Raw genomic sequence first — 5,046 nt, forward strand, 5'->3', positions numbered from 1 at the left:
TAGAGGATGGATGTGAAGAAAGAGGGCCTGAATATAGGGACACATTGGAAGGACCTAGGAAAGGGCAGCCTTAACTAGAGAAGTGAGAGAGGGGAATGAAGAGAAGTGGCTAGATTTGGAAAATATTAGAAAAGTAGACTTGACAGAACTTCATCATTATTTCTTAGATGTGAGGGTGTGTGAAGAGTCAAAAGTCAAGGACTAACTCTTGACATACAGCCTAGCTTTCCCACAACGCATTCGAAAAAGCATCTGTTCTCATCTACAGATCCAGCTAAGGCAGAGGACATAGGCAGACATGTTTGCACCACTTGAGTTGGGTAGGTTGGGGCAATCTGACTCTCTCCTGGTATGAACAGGGAAATGCTGTTGTGAGCTTTCCCTGAAAGGTCATGCTGGATTGGTGTTAGTCTTAGTGAGCCATATATTAGCAGAAAAATCTAGTTCACAGAGGGAGGAAACAGATGAAAGCCAAAAAAATAAAAACTTAAAAAAAAATTCAAGTGAACTTGGGAGATAGAGATTTTGAGGAGATTCCTTTGAGACCTGATTATAATTCTTATAAATGCCTTCCATGAAATTATCCTTAAGCATATGATAAATCTTCTTTTTACTTGCAATATCGAGTGGCTTTTCTGTTTTGTAATCATACTATCTCATGCCATCACATCAGATCTCTGGCATGGATAACTGGATACATGGCAGTATCATTTATCAAGAGGGAAGGATGGGAGGAAAAACAAGTTTTGAGGAAAAATGATGAGTTCAGACTTGGACATTTTGCCTTTGTGGTGCCTCTAGGACATCTAGGCAAGTCCAGTGTGGACACAGAAGACTTCATCAGAATGTTTTGGACCAGAGTTCAACTCTGGAAGCCATCTCCCGGTAAAGATTAATTGGTGCCATTGTCTTCCAGGGTAAGTGGGAAAAGAAGGCTAAGGACAGTGGGAAGTCTGACATCTGAAGGACTTCTCTATTCCAGAAAGGAAGAGGAATCTGCAGAGGAGGCTAAGAAGGAATGGCCAGAAAAGTAGAAGAATAATCAGGAAAAGTGTGAGGGTGGGGTCCAAGAAAGTGGAGAAAGGAAAGCATTTCAAGGAGGTCAAGAGCATCAGATGCTGTGGTGAGTGCATTGTTTTTCAGCAAGGAAGAAACCGCTGCTGACTTTGGCAAGAGGAGATTTGGGGAAGTAATGGAGGTGGAGGAAAGATTATGAGTGGAAACAATAGATTATGTTTTCAGTGGGCTGGCTGTAATGAGAAGAAAAGACATACAGAGGTAACTAGAAGGGAACATAGGATAAAGGGAGGTGTCTGTTCGACTAAGATGGGAGAGACTTAAGCCTGTTGACAGACTGAAGGAAGTCAGTTGATAGAATTTAATGATAATTGAGAATCATTCATTAATGACCCAAGGTCTGTAGGAATGTGGGAGGGATAGATGCAATGCCTAGTTGAATAATTACCAACTTTCACTGTGGTGAGAGGGAATGGGAATAGGGTTTTTTAAAAAAGGCAAGAATGCGGACACGCATCCTCCGCCGTCCGCAGATGGCGGCGCGGGCGCGGGCGCGAGGCCCGGGCCGGGGGCGCCCCCGGGGCTGGAGGCGGGCCTGCAGAAGCTGGCGCTGCGGCGGAAGAAGGTGCTGGGCGCCGAGGAGATGGAGCTGTTCAAGCTGGCGCAGGCGGCGGGCGACGCCATGGACCCCGACGTGTGCAAGATCCTGGTGGACGTGCTGAACCTGAACGTGGTGCCCCTCGCCGTCTTCCAGATGCTCAGTGCATGTGCGCCGGGCAGAGGCTGGCGAGCGAGCCCCAGGACCCCGCGGCCGTGCCCCTGCTCACGCCCGGCGTGCCTGAGACCCGAGGGAGAAACAAAGGCAGCGGTGCCCTCGGCGGCGGAGGCCCGGCGCTTACAGAACGCGGCGTCCGGGAAGGATCCAGCCAGAGGATGCCCCGCCAACCCAGCGCCACCAGGCTGCCCAAGCGGGGCGGGCCGGGGAAGAGCCTCACGCGGAGCAGCACCTGAGCGGGAGGCCTCGCACGGGCCCACCGCGGGCCTCCAGCCTCGCAGGCAGGCTGCTCCTCCCGTTGGTAATAAACCTCTTCGAAAACCTGAAAAAAAGAAAAAAAAGGCAAGACTGCAGATAAATTTGTTGACGAGAGGTAAAAAGCAGCGGAATGTTTTCCTGATGATTTCTAAATTGGCTCTGGATAGTAAAATTAGGTACTAGAATTTGAATCTGTGCAGAGGAAACGAACCAGAAAGGTAATTTGGAACTATAAATTACCTAAGAAATTCCCTACCCACCCTCCAGACTAGCTCCAAACGTGAAACAAATGTGAGTACTTGGAATCACTTAGGAAGTGACCTATAGAAGGGAAAATAACTTCTGGGGTCGCCAAAAATATATATAAACCTAAACTGGCTCTTTGTAAAGATAAATTAAAATACAAACACAGATGCACACACACACACCCATATATACACATACATATGTATACACATACCACTTTAAAGTTTGAAAAAGGAGATATGGTAGAAGTCAGAAGAGTTATACAAGAATATTTTGTGCACTCCATGGTAATAAACTGAAAATCTAGAGGGAAGGAATTTTTTCTAGCAATATATAAATAACTAAAAGTTAAAAAAACTCCAAATACCAATATCATAGGAAGTATTGGACAACTTAAATCTACTGCTTAAGAAAACGTACCAGCCTCTCTTTTCTATTTGAACTGTGTTTTAGGGTAACTAAATAGTTGATAAGGGAAGATTCTTAGTTGAGGAATTTTAGTTACTAAATGCAGAAGGAATGATAGAATAAGAAAGTCACCATTTTTGTAAACCCTAATGAGACAGTGGCTCTAAGGAATGTTCATTAATGGCTGCTGAAACTATTAGGTGAAAGGCTGATGGGTAACTTTATAATGAATGGATCAGGCTGACAATACTTGAATTCATGCACCAATCTCAGTGTCATTGTGAGTGGAACAACTTGACATTAAGGACAATCATGTAATATGAAGTACACCTCACCACCTATAAAGAATCCTCCACACAAAAAAATTGAGCTTAAATATAATCAAGCCTTTAACTTTCAGTCTACAAAAAATAAGAAAAGAAGAGCAAGTTAAGCAATACTTAACTTGTTAAGCAATACTTAACAATCAACCAAGTCCAGAATCTGGAATATTCTGTAGGACAAACAATCATTTATTTCAACAAATAAATGGCATGGCAGGGCAGGAAGGGGTAGTTGAAAAGGTGAGAGGGCACTTTTATAAACTGAGAGAATCAAGAGACAGAACAAACAAAATACAATGCTGTAGACCTTGTTTGGATTCTGATTCAAATAAACCAACTGTAAAAGGATATTTTTAAAACAATCAGGAAATTTTTGTTAGGTATAAGGTGGCCATGGAAAGGACGCTAGAATGGGGTCTTATAGAAAAGAAAATGAAACGGGAATAGCAGTAACAGAGGAAAATATAAAACAAAAGAAGGGCATTGAATGAACTGGTAATGATAGTGTGTGATATACTGAAGAGTATGGCCAATTTGGTTCGGTACATGGGATGTCACTGTTATTCATTGACACTGCAATCCCACGTTCAGTAATTTTTTAATACAAACAAATGTATTAGTCTAAAGGGATATATGAACAAGGATGTTTATTGTAGCAATTTTTGGTAATAGCAGAAATCAGGACTTGTACATCCATAAACAGGTGAATGGTTGAATAGATTACATTCTGTCTATATAATGGAATATTATGCAGCTATTGAGAAGACTTACTTAGAGTTACACACATGTTGATCTAGAAAGATGTCCATGAAACATTAAGCGAAAAATGCAAGCTGCAAAGTAATGGGCATGGATTATCCCATTTATTGTAAACCATCCAGAAATAAGGAGAAGAAAAAATTCCAACATTTGTATATTTCTGTGTCAGTCAGGGTCTAGTTGTGAGAAGAGAGAAATAATATAGTTTTATATATGATTATATGATTTTATATATGATTAAATATAAAATAATGGTGAACTCGACACCAATTTGCTAACCAGATAACTGAAAGAGAACTTGGAGAACTCTAGGTTAGGAGGTGTGATGACTCTTGTTCTGCAGTTGTTGGAAAAACTATAAGTTGTATTCAGCTACTGTCTGGGGCCATGGCTGTGGCTGCAGAACTGAAGAGTATTGGTCAAGTGATTCTCATGGGGTCCATTAGCAAACTGGAAGGAAACAAGGATCCTGACAGGAAGCTAGGGAGTAAAGGAGAAATGTGGTTTGCAGAGTCACAATCCCAGCATCACAAAACACAGAGGGAGGTTGGAGCTGAGAGACAAGGGCTTAATAACTGATACCATATATTTGCACATATTGGTGTGGATATGCAGAAAAGCATTGAATGATAGAAATCAACCTGTTCATATGAACAGCAGTAACCTCAGAGGTAAGAAGAGACTGGGAACTTAAAACAAAGAATAAATAATAACTCCATGTAGTGTATGATGGATTATAGTGTGTACATACTATATGTGTAATAATAATTTTTAAAAACCCACATAACCAATGAAGCGTAAAAATAAAGAAAAATTAAAATTAGAAGTAGAAATACCCTGAGGTGTGCCCTGCGGAGAGAATAGCTCTGTCTCTGCACAGAGGTAGATGCCTGAGGTGTCAGTACCCTTGGACCTGAGAGGCAGCTGCTTCAAGAGACTGATTTGCACTGTTAAACATAAAACTAAATTTATGCTTGGATTTTAAAGTGTGCTAAACTGTGGCAACTTCTTGATGATTATTGAATCTGGATAATGGGTACATGGAGGTTCATTGTATTGTTCATTCTACTTTTGTGTAGGTTGATATTTTTTTCAAGATAAATACCAGGAAAGGAAGATTCTGATAAAAATCATGATTTATTTTACAATCATAGCCCATGAAAGGAAGAAAATAGATGTATTTTTCCTAACTCCAAGAGAATATGGAGAGTCCCTTATGCTTGTTGAATTAAATACAATAAGATCAGTTACTCTGATGAG

General features: G+C 41.2%; 1 pseudogene; it reads left to right on the forward strand.

The window, feature by feature from the left end:
• Positions 1-1,489: 1,489 nt before the first annotated feature.
• Positions 1,490-2,044, forward strand: LOC101277842 (mitotic-spindle organizing protein 2-like; annotated as a pseudogene).
• Positions 2,045-5,046: the final 3,002 nt, after the last annotated feature.

This window comes from Orcinus orca, chromosome 3, assembly GCF_937001465.1.
Source record: "Orcinus orca chromosome 3, mOrcOrc1.1, whole genome shotgun sequence".
Lineage (NCBI taxonomy): Eukaryota > Metazoa > Chordata > Mammalia > Artiodactyla > Delphinidae > Orcinus > Orcinus orca.